Consider the following 16,290-nt stretch of genomic DNA (forward strand, 5'->3'; position numbering starts at 1 on the left):
TGTTTTTATTGAATTCTGCTAAAACGCCACCAGTTTAATCCTTGATCCCTCTCCACACCTAGAGAATATAATTTGGTGTTACTAAATTAGTTCTGATGCCTACAGAATATTTAGATGAAAGAAAAACAAACAAAATTAGCTACTTATGGGACGAAGGTATTCTGTCCCCCTCCCCCTCCCCCCCCCCCCCTCAACAATGTGATTTTCAGCAGACTATAGCAAAACGTGTGCGATGTTCTGAAATTACAAGGAGGAAAATTGTAGGTTAATGTATATCTAAATTATAATTTAAAATGCTGTAAATCATTAATTAAAATATGAAAGTATACAGATTTAAGACAGGAATAGAAACAGAATTAGGTTCTGTTAAATTTAACGCACAAACTGTAATACACTGTTGGCCATTAAAACTGCAGGCTGCAGCAAATGTCAAATCACCATAACACATATTACATGCAAATGGTTAGCATTTCACTGCAACCACACAAAGGAAATAGGAGTAACTCCATCTACATTATATATATAACGAAAGATTACATAGTGTGTTTCTCATTGAATAATCATAACCCAGTAGAAGGCAAATGTTCCTTCTTAACCCTATCGCAGGTGCATTCTTTGTAGCAATTCAGCGAAGATAATTTTTTTGGTATCCTATTATAATTGTGCCCAACTTACTTTATTTATTTTCTGATAATTTAATTTTTGTGATTTAGGACCAAAAACTATGGAGGTACATACACTCCTGGAAATGAAAAAAAGAACACATTGACACCAGTGTGTCAGACCCACCATACTTGTTCCGGACACTGCGAGAGGGCTGTACAAGCAATGATCACACGCACGGCACAGCGGACACACCAGGAACTGCGGTGTTCGCCGTCGAATGGCGCTAGCTGCGCAGCATTTGTGCACCGCCACCGTCAGTGTCAGCCAGTTTGCCGTGGCATACGCAGCTCCATCACAGTCTTTAACACTGGTAGCATGCCGTGACAGCGTGGACGTGAACCGTATGTGCAGTTGACGGACTTTGAGCGAGGGCGTATAGTGGGCATGCGGGAGGCCGGGTGGACGTACCGCCAAATTGCTCAACACGTGGGGCGTGAGGACTCCACAGTACATCGATGTTGTCGCCAGTGGTCAGCGGAAGGTGCACGTGCCCGTCGACCTGGGACCGGACCGCAGCGACGCACGCCAAGACCGTAGGATCCTACGCAGTGCCGTAGGGGACTGCACCGCCACTTCCCAGCAAATTAGGCACACTGTTGCTCCTGGGGTATCGGCGAGGACCATTCGCAACTGTCTCCATGAAGCTGGGCTACGGTCCCGCACACCGTTAGGCCGTCTTCCGCTCACGCCCCAACATCGTGCAGCCCGCCTCCAGTGGTGTCGCGACAGGAGTGAATGGAGGGACGAATGGAGACGTGTCGTCTTCAGCGATGACAATCGCTTCTGCCTTGGTGCCAATGATGGTCGTATGCGTGTTTGGCGCCGTGCAGGTGAGCGCCACAATCAGGACTGCATACGACCGAGGCACACAGGGCCAACACCCGGCATCATGGTGTGGGGAGCGATCTCCTACACTGGCCGCACACCTCTGGTGATCGTTGAGGGGACACTGAATAGTGCACGGTACATCCAAACTGTCATCGAACCCATCGTTCTACCATTCCTAGACCGGCAAGGGAACTTGCTGTTCCAACAGGACAATGCACGTCCGCATGTATCCCGTGCCACCCAAAGTGCTCTAGAAGGTGTAAGTCAACTACCCTGGCCAGCAAGATCTCAGGATCTGTCCCCCATTGAGCATGTTTGGGACTGGATGAAGCGTCGTCTCACGCTGTCTGCACGTCCAGCACGAACGCTGGTCCAACTGAGGCGCCAGGTGGAAATGGCATGGCAAGCCGTTCCACAGGACTACATCCAGCATCTCTACGATCGTCTCCATGGGATAATAGCAGCCTGCATTGCTGCGAAAGGTGGATATACACTGTACTAGTGCCGACATTGTGCATGCTCTGTTGCCTGTGTCTATGTGCCTGTGGTTCTGTCTGTGTGATCATGTGATGTATCTGACCCCAGGAATGTGTCAATAAAGTTTCCCCTTCCTGGGACAATGAATTCACGGTGTTCTTATTTCAATTTCCAGGAGTGTATATATCACCATAACCACTTTGTGACATATTAAAACTGTGATGTAAATGGATTTCCAACTTCCCTTTGTGAGCTGTTATGTGTTGCCATTAGAAGTAAAAAATAAATAATGAGCAGTTTTTTCTGTTTTTTATTTTACATTTCCTTTTACTTTATTTAAAAACATATTTGTTACCAATATTAAAAGTTTAGTTACCACTTCATCACACAATAAAGGTATGAGCTGATACAGGTCGCAACAATGTACATTGCAGAAGCAAGGCAATGTGTTTTGTCAATAGCAGGGATCCCACAACAAACAGAAACTGACTGTTGTAAGAGTTTTCATACACCTCATGCAGTTTACTACTACAAGATGTTAGGCATAGACAGAAGTGATGAGACATATTCCCAAAAGCTCTGGGATACCCCTGAGTTGCTGGTAAACATGCTTCCCAAGGCCCACAAAAGAACAGATTAATTTTGTGGTAAGTGTACTTCCCAAGACCCTTCCACAAACTAATTTGGTGGTAATCATACTTCCCAGTAATCATTAAAACACAGTTATTTTGAGGCATATATACAGTCCTGAAGGCTATCAAACCGAAACTGCAGTTGGTGCAGTAACGAGATGCCAGTAGCCTACAGAAGTGGTAACACGTATCCCCATAAAAGCTATAAAGAAATACATCTAGTGGGAAGTATATACCCCATGGCCCACAAAAGATGTGACAGTAAAGTGGGGAACCAGCTGCCTGCCCCAGTCCACTTTCAACGTCTGCCTCAAAAATTTTAGCATGTGATCTTATTCACACTCTTGTCACACAGAACATTCTAAATCCTTTTACCCAATCTCATTGTAGTTATGCTTTCATACTCTACATCTCCCTCTCACTGTCACTGTCTATATGTCTCTCTCCCACTGTTACCTTATCCTCCCATTGATTTTCATTACATCTCACTGGCACGGTCTCCTCTCTCACTTACACTGTCTACTTTTATTTTCCTTTCCCACTGCCACTGTCATTGCTATACTGACGTATTGAAGTTCACCGGTCTGGAAGGGCCAAGACCCCCTGAGCCTATCTATAATCTCCATTCATCTGTATTTTTCATTTCCACTATCTCTACTCGTTTTTTGCCCAACTGCTTCACTTCCATCTCCACCTATCTCTCATACTCTTTTACTGCCCTCTCTCTCACTGACCATCAATATCTTCTCTCTCTTTGGATCCCACTGCTATTGTTTGCACCCATTTCTATTTCTTTTTCACTACTACTTCATATCTCCTATCATCACTGTCTCCTCTCTCTTCCACCAACACTGTCTCTTTCCTGCTCTCTTTTAGTACAAAAAGAGTGAATCTGCTAACATGCAAAAATTTTTGGTGAGGAGGACTGAGGCATCTTGTTCCCCACTTTTCTTTTAAAGAGGAATGCATTCACCTTTTTTTGCTGCTTGTATAAAATGAGTTCTATAGGTCAGTAAATTTTTGACAGTTGATTCACATTGCCACATTCACATACTTTGACACATATAAACAACAAGTAAGATGTATTATATAAGGTTAAAATAAAATTGTTTGCTTTATTTTGCTTGTTCACAGCAGTTCATCAAAAATTCTGTCTTATGGCTTACATCTTAAAAGGGCAAAAATATTGTTAGAAATATTTTACTGAATTCGCAGTCTTTTGAGTTTTATGCAGTTTTTGAAGTCATTTTAAGTCCTTTTCAGGCATGTTATAACCTTTTTATCCCATCGTTTTCACTGCAGTATCACTTTGATCATATTTGTACAGGCATGAAGTGTCCATCGCAATGCATTATAATGTTTCATTTGTGAAAAAATAATGGCTAAAACATTGTTTGATGGCATCAGAACCCTTCTGATGACCCTAGAACCTTTGTTGTCTGTTCACTGTGTCAGTTAAATCTTCATTTATACCTCAGATCGTATATTTCAAGCGTATTTTAAGTGCATATGTATGGTAAATTTTAACCTCTATATCTCTGTAATGGATAATGTTACTGAGAAAAGTTTTAAAGTTCCCTAAGGACATCATCTTAAAAACATATGGAAAAATATTCAATGATTTCCTATGAAAAGGAACCCTAGGAGTGGTCATTTCCACAACTTGTACTTTTGGTACTTTGGGGGTTTTCTCAGGAAATATTCATGAACAAATGGTGCTTTTATAAGTTGCATAAGGACAACCAACCATAGACCACAGCTAAGGCAAGAGGATCAACAGATTTGCTCAGTTCGCCTGGGCTAGAGGAAGTGTGTGATGTTTGAATTTTGCCTCTGTACTGTAGGATAGCAACAGTATGCCCAGAATGAAATTTTCAGTCTTCAGCAAAGTATGTGCTGAAATGAAACTTCCTGCCAGATTAAAACTGTGTGCCGGACTGAGAATCAAAACTGAGACCTTTGCTTTCCAAGGGAAAGTGCTCTGCTGACTGAGTTTCCCAAGCACAACTCACAACCCGCCTTCACAGCTTTACTTCCATCAGTAATTCATCTCCTACCTTGGATACCTCAGTCGGTACAGCACTTGCCTGCAAAATGCCAAGGTCCTGAGTTTGAGTCACGGTCTGGCACACAGTTTTAATCTGCCAGGAAGCTACAGTATGCCTGTTCTTTCGATGGATATACAAATGGTGACAAGACCGAAGGTGGTCCAAAACACTTGACTCCTTATCATTACAATCAATAAAACCTGAGGTATAACATCTTAAAAATTGCATTTTAATGCACGCCTTTTTGGAACGTATTGGTGCTGAACACTACCGTGCGTGGACTGATTTGAATGTTATTTGTTTGTAATAAGATTGTGTTGTGTAAGAAGGAGAAGTACAGCTCCCATCTGTTAATACTGTCATAGGTTGATCTGAAGTCTATGAAGAGGTGATGTGTATCAGTCCTAAATTCTTTGCATTGTCTAGTATTTGCTGTATTGTGAAGATCTGATCAACAGTAGATGTTCCCTAAAGAAACCCACATTGGTAGTAACCAACACAATTTTCATCATAAGGTGTAAGCCTTTTAAAAACAGTATTGAAGAATATTTTATATGCTGTAGGAGACAGGCAAATTCTCCTGTAGTTAGAACACACCACAGTATTGCCTTTCTTGCGCATTAGGCATGTGATACTAATGTTCCAGTTATAACGTCCCAGGATTTTCTGCACCAAATTATAACATTTCAGCTCCTCAACACCAAATTATAACATCCCGGCTCTTCAACACCAAATTAAAACGTTCCACTTCGATTTGTTTGCACTTATAGCGATCCCAGCTTCCTCAACCAAATTAAAACGTTGCATTAGGAGGTGTCTGCTTCGTGCAAAAAGGTCTTGAGTTCATATTGACGACAACAAGTAATTCTTCATTACAGACGTTTATTTACAAACAGAACTGACAGACTTCACAGACTCAACAACTGACTCTCCGAGCTAACCGCACTGCATATCTGAACTTCCGAACTGAACTGAACTCGCAACTGACAACTCCTAGGTGTATTAATATCTTTCCAAACAATGAGAGTCTTTGACAATGTTTTGTTTACAATACGATAGCAATTCACGACTCAAAACTAAATTAGACATTACAGAATTTTAGTACAGATTAAAGTAAGTAAAAGGATCAGTACATATAAATTCTTACAAGCATAATTTCCAAATAGATTTTATAACATTTTTCTACCAGCTTCTGGATAACCTTCACCAGATGTTTCCAGAAATATCTTGACATTTGATTCTGGATATTTCTTGAGTGATTTAGAACAACTATCTATATGTAAAATGATTTAAATCGTGTTTCAAAACGCAAACAAATCTTTTTAGCAATATTTCTTGATACAAATCGTCTTTCGAAATTAGATTATGAAACAGTTTTCACAAGTTATCGTATTTTTGCGATCATAATATAGAATTTCTCCATAGAAAGTTCCAGAAGTGTGCATTAAACGTTCATTTTCAGACTTTCTCTTTAGCTGGTGAGTTTTTAAAAGTATCTTGTCCATATTATACGAAATAATTTAGCTCAAAACTGATAATTTATACAATTAATCAGAGCTACGGCAAACAGTGAGTCTTTTTTTTACAAAATGAAATATAATTACAAAATTGAATGAAAATAGGTTACTAACACTAATATATATTTACATTAATTCTATTTTTGTTCTTTCTGTGCAAAATGTCCTAATATTGACACAGTACAATATTTAAACATCACCAAAGTTTCCCTTTACATTTTGCATATCTGTATCGACATCCCCTAAAAGTCTACAGTATCGAATACTTCAATATGTCCCAATATGTCCTGTAATGTTGCACAGTCATTAGGGGTACTTTCACCTATCCAGAAGCTTGTGGAAGTGTTGTCAAATTCCTTTCCAGCTGGCCGCTGTGGCTGAGCGGTTCTAGGCTCTTGAGTCTGGAACCACGCTGCTGCTACTGTCACAGGTTCGGAATCCTGCCTCGGGCATGGATGTGTGTGATTTCCTTAGGTTAGTTAGGTTTAAGTAGTTCTAAGTCTAGGGGACTGATGACCTCAGATGTTAAGTCTCATAGTGCTTAGAGCCAACCAAATTCCTTTCCTTATCAGAAGTTAAATAAGAGCTGGAAGGATTTCTGGCCAAGGACAAATTTATGTGGAAATACAGGAGGTTGTATTTTGAGTAGTGATGAAATGATATGTAGAAGATGGGTGCAACAGTTTGATGAACTGTTGAATGATGGTACAGCTGAGAAGCAAGGAATCTTACCCTCTGTAAGAACTCAGAAACAGTTGAACCAGTACCAGCTACTGAGGTGTGGCGGCAGCCATCAAGAAGCTGAAGAATAATAACCCCCCAGGAATGAATCTAATACAGTCAGAACTCACTGAAAATGCAGAAAAGGAATTTTTCAAGTATTTCCACAAGCTTGTAATGTTGTCTATTAGTATATCGGAATTTAGCAGTGCCACAATTGTGATCTACTGTGCTGAGGGATTTTTGTTCCTCAATACTGCCTCTCATGTGGTTTTAAATCCACAAAACTCTTTCTTGAATATGGAATCAAGAGTTCAGGACGGAAGTGCTCGATATTGTGCAGAACCTTATGAGCCCTTAATGGACCCCCTGAACTCCAGAGGATTGTACACAAAGTCGGGTAACCCTAGTCAAGAAACTGGGTATTTGTAGTGAGGTGAGTGTACAGATGGACAGTGTGATTACATCCAGAGGAACACCATGGTGACCACTGCCTTTGCTTTCTTCGGTATGGTGGCAGAGGAAGGTGCAAACAGTTAAGACAATGGTCTTTTCTGTAGAGTTAAGGTTCTGGGTATAGCTTCACGACGAACATTTTAGCAGGTACGGGCTCTGGGGAAACATGTAGTTGCTTGCTATGCTATGTGCTGTTGTAGTGTTAGTGATCAGCATTTTAGGCGAAGCTAGTCTGGAGTCATCTTTACACTATTCATCTGCAGTGCTCGTGGAATCACCACCAGATGTCAGCACTTGTGCAACAAGGTTACGGCGTAATAGTAGCTCATCATTTACGAGTAAACGCGTGACACAGAGATCTGTCGTATTTTCCTTGACCTTGAGTATTTATAAAAGCGTCATATTGGCTGTTCAGTTTTGTGGACATACCCGCTCCGTAATACTAAACAAGTGGTACAGTTGCACACGTCATATAAGCAAAAGCCTCCTTTATCATTGTTACGGTTTTGTCAGTAGAAGCATGTGCCAAATAACGAACTCATATGTATAGGATTACCGTTCGTACCGATACATTGGTACTGTCACTGTTACAAACCTTCTTGTCCAAACATCCTGACAGGACCCAATTTTGTCCCGATTTTGCAAAATACTGGCTCAAGAACTGAAGTAACGCCATCTGATAGCGCAACGTGTAAATGCAACCTCAGCTGGTTCTATTTATGTCAACAGGTTTATGTTGACAAGTCGTCTCACATGTGGTGTTGCTTGTTGCGTATCCTGTATCAACGATGCAAGCATCTTCTAGATGTAGCGCCATATTTCGGGTAAGTACCAGACCTCCCCAGTAATATGGGGCTGGAATTATTTAAGCAGCGCCGCGCGAAAGAATCGCGCAGTTTCCATTTGAATAGCAATCTGATAAGCACAGTTCTTCCTAAACGTAATACGAACCGCGAAATTCTAGGGAGAGACTATGGCTTTTTATACAGCATTTGATTACTTAGAGACATGGGCTATTTCTTTTCATAAATATCAAGTATTTCATTGGATGGCGCCATCTGAAACCCTAGATGAGGGGATGATTGAAGACGCTTTTACATACCCGACTAAAAATGGTGTGAAAATGTCAGGCGACAATTGTTTTCGGGAATATATGTATCTGAAGAGCTTCTTAGAAGCTAAGCGTGACTCGGAAGAACGGAAGTCTTCTCCGCGGAGGAAAGGTGGATTTCCTTTCTTAAGGTCTGAAGGCAAATGTCATCTGCTAAAATTATGCGAATATTTTTTTTCTGTTTCCGCACACAACGCCACTGTGGAAAGAGTATTTTCGCTGATGTTAGCTCAGTGGCCTGATGAAACAAATCGACTGCTAGCAATGACTGTGGAATCAGTCTTACAGTGCCAGTTTAACTACAAGCTGATTTGCACGAAGTTTTATAAATACGCAGAAAGGAAAGCAGACTGGCCAAGAAACATGGTATACCATCTACATCTACCACAGCACGTTCCATGTAATTGTGTTCTAAATAAAAAGTAGTTTTATTAAACAAATTTTTCTTCATTTCTACACCTCCATCCCAGAGTGTCCCAATCCCGACATACGTACAGCTAACAAGTGTTGTTGTAGGTTGTGTTGTCTTTCAAACAGTTTGTCTGCAAGTGTAATTGGTGCAAAATTTTTTAAAGTGTGTGCCTAACGATGGAACAAACAAAAAGAAGGAAATACGAAGCAAGATCCGAGCTAAGGGTCATAAAACAGGCTAAAGAATCCAGCAACTGTGTTGCAGGAAGGGCTTTTGATATAGCTGAAAAGCGGGCTGCAAAAGAATGAAGATGCTTTTTAAGAAATGCGAATGCAAAAGGATTCTATGACGAGAGGAAAAGCTTGCTGGCCACATTTAGAAAGTAGCGTTGGAGAATGGGTGCAAGAACAGAGGCAGAATTTTTACGTTGTTACAACAAAATAATATTATTAGGGCTTACGCTTTGGAGTTGACACGAATGAATCCAGTGCACGGCAAAGAATTTAAAGCACAGTAGGTTGGTGCAACCGTTTCACGAACAGAAAAAACTGCGTAGAAATTATTGAAAAATCTTGGCCATAAAGTTACGAGTTTTCATAAGTTCGCTAATCGTATGAGGCAAAAATACAACTTTTCACTTCCTAATACTGGAAATATCGATGAAACACTGAAGAACTTCGATATGATAAACAACAGAACTGTGGCAACAAAAGGAGTAAAAGCTATGTCGGAAGTATAGGCCATGAAAGGACCACATTTACAGTAGTATTGACATGCATGGCAAATGGAAGCAAAGTTAAAACTTATGGTTATTTTCAAGCGTAATATCATTCCTAAAATAAAATTTCCAGCAGTCATTTTTGTACATTTTCACGAAAAGGGATGGATGGACAAGAATGGTGTAAAATTGTACATGGAAAATGAGTGACAGACGCGATCAAATGATGTACAAAATCAACCGAGTTTGTTGGCGTGGGATACTTTTCACAGTCACACAACTGAGAACACCAAAAATCTCCTATCACGAAGCAATACTAAGATTTCTGTTATACAGGGTGGTTTGACATCTACGCTACAGCACAAGCACAGGCTTACATTGATGTTTTAAGCCCCTTCTTGCTTCCCACTGTTGGAGAGCAATTCAGGGATGAGTGCACCTTTCAACACGATCGAGCACCTGTTCATAATGCAGGGTCTGTGGCGGAGTGGTTACACGACAATAACATACCTATGATGGACTGACTTGCACATAGTCCTGACCTGAATCCTACAGAACATCTTTGGGATGTTTTGGAACGCCGACTTCGTGCCAGGCGTCACAGACCGACATCGATACCTCTCTTCAGTGCAGCACTCCGTGAAGAATGGGCTCCCATTCCCACAAGAAGCCTTCCAGCACCTGATTGAACGTATGCCTGAGAGAGTGGAAGCTGTCATCAAGGCTAAGGGTGGACCAACACCATATTGAATTCTAGCATTACCTATGGAGGGTGCCACGAACTTGTAAGTCATTTTCAGCATTGTGTCCGGATACTTTTGATCATATAGTGTACATTTAAGAGATCTAAAGACACTGGATGGTTTCAGACTGATTGTATGTTGGCAATACAAAGTTTTCGAAATCAGGTTTTAAACTGTAAGGCATTTCCTGGGCTGATGTGGACTCTCATCAAAATGTATTGTGAACTGAGACTGCAAAATTTCTAAAAATAAACTTGCTTTGATAGGGCACCTTGCTGAGCACTGTTGAACATACAAGTTAATGCAAGTTATTGGATTCAGTGCTGACTGGCTTCAGTTTGTTTTCTGCTTGCAAATCAGTAAGTCGTCTTACTTTCAGCGTTGATGAAGGCGTATTTGGAAAAAGTTTCAGATTTAATTCTTGATAACACTTCAATCCCTTCCTTATCCACCCTGCAATAAAGAAAACGAGTAATTTCAAATCTTTCTACTTAAGGTGATTGGTATAGTTGTATTCGCCTCACCTATTGTGAACCGATCGATCACGAAAGTCGACAGAAAGCTCTTTTCGACTTTGTTACAGTGTGTGAACACTGTGGTCAACGATAAATACATTCCTGAACGCACGTCTGTGCGTACTTTCGAATACGTGTATATTTGCAGCTTATTCAGCTGAAAGCGAGAGGATATAAACACATTTTGTGCATGAGAAGCATAGGTTTCTGTTGTCTTCTATTATCATAGGCACTTGCCTTGACAGCTAAAAATTTTTTTATGGAGTTCAGTGCTTCGGCCTTTCTTACACTTCACTCAACTTCATAATACGTCAGTATTTTTATAAATGTAATTATTTCTGCTTGAAAAGCAAATGTGTTGAAGATTTAGCAACAATTGTGGAATTGGTTTCTCCTGTGTTGAGAAAGAGTTTTAGTACTTTTGACGATTTATTAACACGTCTGTGTGGTTTTCCCTTAAGCTGCAGCTGTGGTGGCTTATTTGACACATTAAATGACGTAGCTGTTATATTCCATATGGGTTTGCTACTTTCCACATTTAACGATTTGTCTGAAAGTGTCGCGAACAATACTCTGCTTTACTGGATAGATATACGAAGCCTTTTCTAAAACGTCACGTCTTCTGGTATTAACAGGAAATTTTTTGTTATTAAGGAAAAACGACATTATTCAGGAAATGTCTGTAAGTTACCAGAGAATCGTAAATAAACTGTCCTATTATGCACAGTTTCATATATCCCAGGGTTCGTAGGAAACTGAACTGTCGCAAATGTGATGCAATTTTTTAGTTATTGTCGGTTTTTATGACTCTACATACACTCTCTGTTCTAGAACTGTCTTGTAATGCACTGTTTTGTATCTCCCAGGGTCCATAGGAATCTAGAAAGTAGGAAATGTGATGTAATTTTTTAGTTATTGGCGGTTTTTATGACATTATATACACTCTCTGTTGTAAAAACTATGTCAAAAATCAATATAAACGTTGGTATTAGCACTGATCCCATTTACTATCCAGAAAAGTTGCCCGCTTTGGGCGCTGCTATCGCTGTGTGAAACAAAAACGAGACGGAGCGTCGCGACTGTTATGTAAGACTGTGGCATGTAATGCTCGTGGCCAGCGATAAATACTTATCAAAGCCCTTTAGTCAAATATTTGACAGTGTAGTAGAGAAGATTTTAGCAAAGATCTCTGATAAAAGCTAGACTCAGTGCCGTTGTTTACATTTCGATTAAGTTGCCTTCGCGCATTTAAGCTATGAAATGACGAAGTATATTTGATTCGTGGCTATCATCACCGTGATCACTGCAGAGTGCCAAGAATACGAAATTCTTCGTAACATAAAGCGCGCTGACTACAAAAACCGTAATAAGCGGTTGGAATCTTAAAAGAAATATCTGCAGCAATTAGCTGCGTTCGAAATTGCTCCACTGTGGATTATGTGAAGCGTACTTATAAAAAAGAAAGGGTGTGGAAGAGGATAGAGATGTGAGAAACCCAATGTGTTCAGAGTGTACACGAGTGAAATACATGTATTTATTTGTACTCTAAATAATCCAACTTAACCCTAAAAATTCCTCTTTAGGTGATTTATTGGTTCGCATGTTTCTGGAATAATACTAAAATAGTACACAGTGAGATTCAAGCCGTAATAGCTTTCTCCGGTTGCTAAAAATCTTAACTTATTCGTGAGACGATCTTTAGCAGAAATAGCACTCCTGAGTTAGATGGTGAATCACTGTGCTTATTTTTGCACGAAACTTTGCGAAAATTTAGTCTCATGATCAAGTACAAATGTTTATATAGAAATTTCATCTGACATTTCGGAAAATAGTACAAAAGAAATCTGCTCGATTGCTGTAAGACATAGAACACAACAGCAGGGCTAGAAGGATAGAACAATTTACTCACAAACACTACACAAACTACTTTTGTGAATATCTGCTTTTGATATTAAGAATAAATTCTCGAAAATCGTTATATTTAGCCTGAAAAAAGTGGCAGTAGCGCAGTGTTTCATTATTTAAATAATGAATGACACAGTTTCAGGCTTAGTGTATGCAAATATGAGGGTCGACTTTCATGAGGGCAAACTGAAACATTTGTTCGCCCATTCTCAAACAAGTTTCGTTGTTCCTTACGTCCTCACACTGTAGCTGGCGAACACTTCGAGCTTCTCCTCCCGTTATCCACGGTTTGTCTTTCTCTTCAAGCACTGGACTCACTAGCAACATATGATGTTCTTTACTGTTTGGCATCCACCCCCGAACATTAGGACGAAAAATTTTACGTTTGTGTAACAGCTCTAGTGGAGTAGTTTGTTCAAAAAAGTTTGACGAAATCTTTGACAAAGCATGCATCTGTCTCGGCCAGCACGTAACACTCCATTGCTGATGTCACACAGATATGGGCTTAGGCCTGGGTTTATCGTTGGCCACGATGACCACAAAATGATGCCACGTTTGCACGAAGTCTTGTGATTTGTAAGTTAACAAGGCCCCTGTGACGTGGGGTGATCGCCACTCACATAGTAACCAGCAGTAGAGGACACTGGCTGTAGATTCTAATGCGCGGTTTTTCAGCGAACAACACCCGGGCAAAACTTTAGAGCTGAATGGAGTATTGGCAGGGCTGCTCCTGTTCTGGCACGACGTTTCCGCTCTGCGGGTTGCCGCTCCATACTCCCGCAGGCGCTCCTCTTTCGATGACAAACAGTTGCGCGTCTCGCTGGTACCTACTGCTTTCGATGCAGATTGTAAACGTTCCGTTTACGGGCTCAACTCCAACAGACACCGCCAGATAACAATTCCATCGTCCACAGGTAGTGCACGTTGCAGCAACAACAGCTGCGCTGTTATCGAGGACTGTCTAGTGGCCGCGGATCACGTGATCCTCAAGAGCCCGAGGGTATTCCCACGCTGCGTTATACTTAAGCCGAGGCGCACGCTCCAGCCGCTCCCATCCTTTGTTATGCGATAGTTGAATGGATCTCCGCCCCGTCCAAGTTCTGTCATTCCCTTCAGATTCTTGAGGGGTTTGTTGAATTGGTTGGTTCTGGGACTGGGGACCAAACAGCGAGGTCACGGGTCCCATCCGATTAGGGAGGGATGGGGAAGGAAGTCGGCCATGCCCTTTCACAGGAATCATCCCAGTATTTGCCTGAGGCAATTTAGGGAAATCACGGAAAATCTAAATCAGAATGGCTGGACGCGGGATTGAATCGTCGTCCTCCCGAATGCGAGTCCAGTGTGCTAACCAGTGCGCCACCTCGCTCGTGGATAGTGGAACGCCAAGTATCCTGCCTTGCTTCCTGCATCCGTTTGCTTTCCCCCACAAGGATCCTTTACCAACGTCACATTACCACCCTTCCTCACTCGCATTGAACACCTCTGAACAATCTGCATCATCTAGGAATTCGACTCCAGTAATCCTATCTTTTCCCCACTACTTTCCAATCGTCATAAGCTGCCGCGCCTTTACCAACACATCGCACCAACTCTACACCTACATACTCTCCACATATTCTCCCAAAGACACTTCAGCCATCTCTCCCTCCCACGAACTCCACGGCGACATTTACCCATCCTATCAGCTATAGGTCCAGCCCAACCAATCCACCTTATCAGGGCTTCCTCTCCCTCTCCTCCCCTCCCCTCATTTCCTTATTCCCTTTTATCCTTATCTGCCTTTCTTTCCCCATCCCCTTTTCCCAACAACTACTGATGTCGCCAGTTCCCCCTCTACTATATCCCCTCTTCTGCCCAAACAGCATTTCCAGCCCCTTCGCTGCTACGCACCAGTCCTCCATCACTACACCACTGGCTAACCTTTTCCCCTTCAACAACTGACTCCCTATCCCATGGCAGGTCCTTCCGGGTTCTAGTGGCAGCAAAATGCTTCTTTTAAACATCAGTGCTCCTGTAACATGTTTTAAATGTGCGCTAATTATATTTCATTTTGCCTTTTATTGTTACTTTTTTAACCACCAGTGCGAGAAGTCATCTACCGTAAATCCTTCCATTTTACTTTTCACCTTTAAAAAATTTTAAATCCATTGTAAATATGAACACTATCTGTTTCTTGTTTTCGGCCTTATTTAATTGTTTTATTGTTAATTGGCTGAAGAGCGGGTTACCTTTACCGCTGACAGTCCAAACCCCTATCCACGTAGAGCGCAGGGAGATCAAATTAGGATGAGGGAAAAAATGTCAAGTTTCGCTCCACGCTAGGACTGTTGATATTTTAAAAAAATATTGGGAATCCAATATATTTATATTTAAATAAATATCATTATCGGCCATCAGTATATAGAAAAGTTATCTGTATATCGACAGGAAAATATCGACGTATCGGAAAAAAAAGAAATGTCGGCTGCACATTGTAAATATTGTGCCAACTTGAGAGCAGTAAACTGATTTATTATTAGATATTCCGTACAGCAGCAACCTAGCGGCCTGCTTATCCCCCTTAGAGCACGAACCACATTGCTAACAATGGTAACTGCAGATAAGCGGCACAATAAAAGGTGTCCGATAGGGTCGTCGTTCGGCTTCGTCACATATCGGATTTGTTTGGAACACTTCATGTCGACTTTCCTGTCTTTTTTTTTTTTTTCATTTCTCCAAACGCTAGCAACCTAGCAGTTGTAGTGTCAAAATTGTGTGGTGAAGCTAAACGTTGCAGTTTCTGTTGGTAGCGCTGATTACGCCAGCGTTTCCCCTCACACGTCTCCGCCCACTGCAAAGACTAATCTTGTTATTTAGATTTTTTTCTTCAGTTTCAGCAACTGTTTTTGAAGAACGCCGATGTGAAGAAATAGCAAAATTGTTGCGTTCAAAGCTGTCTTGTAACTCAACTGGTGTGCTATTTCTTTACATCGGAGATCTTGTTATTCCATTCACACCGCCATCCTCGAGTGCGAGTGCAATCGGACTTATTCTTTCTGCCTTCTATAATTGCTTCACACAGTCAAAGAGAAAGACTAGACGTGATGAAACGGCAAAAAGTAGTAGGAGTTCTTCACACAGTGAAAGAAAAATTTTTTCTACTACAATTTGAAAAAACAACGTCAAATATTGATTGCAAATTGCGAAAAAGATGCTTAAAAAATGCACCACCCCGGTTCCCATAACTCTTAAAGATAGACATTGACTGTTGATAGTGTATCACAGACACATTTCCTTTTACTGTTCAGAGATGTCACTAAACCCGCCCAAAGATGTAAACAACAACGCATGAGCAGACCCCTTTAGACGGAGGGGTTCCGACAGCCGATCAGTTCCAGTCATTTCATCAGGAATGAGGTACACGGCTCGTGTTGTCTGTAGTTCAACCATGCCTATACGCTTACGCTCAATACCGAGGTTCGATCGCGTCCTCATTGTTACTTTATGCCAGGAAGGGTTCTCAACAAGGGAAGTTTCCAGGCGTCTCGGAGTAAACCAAAGCG

The sequence above is a fragment of the Schistocerca gregaria genome, chromosome 9 (genome assembly GCF_023897955.1).
Source record: "Schistocerca gregaria isolate iqSchGreg1 chromosome 9, iqSchGreg1.2, whole genome shotgun sequence".
NCBI classification, from domain to species: domain Eukaryota; kingdom Metazoa; phylum Arthropoda; class Insecta; order Orthoptera; family Acrididae; genus Schistocerca; species Schistocerca gregaria.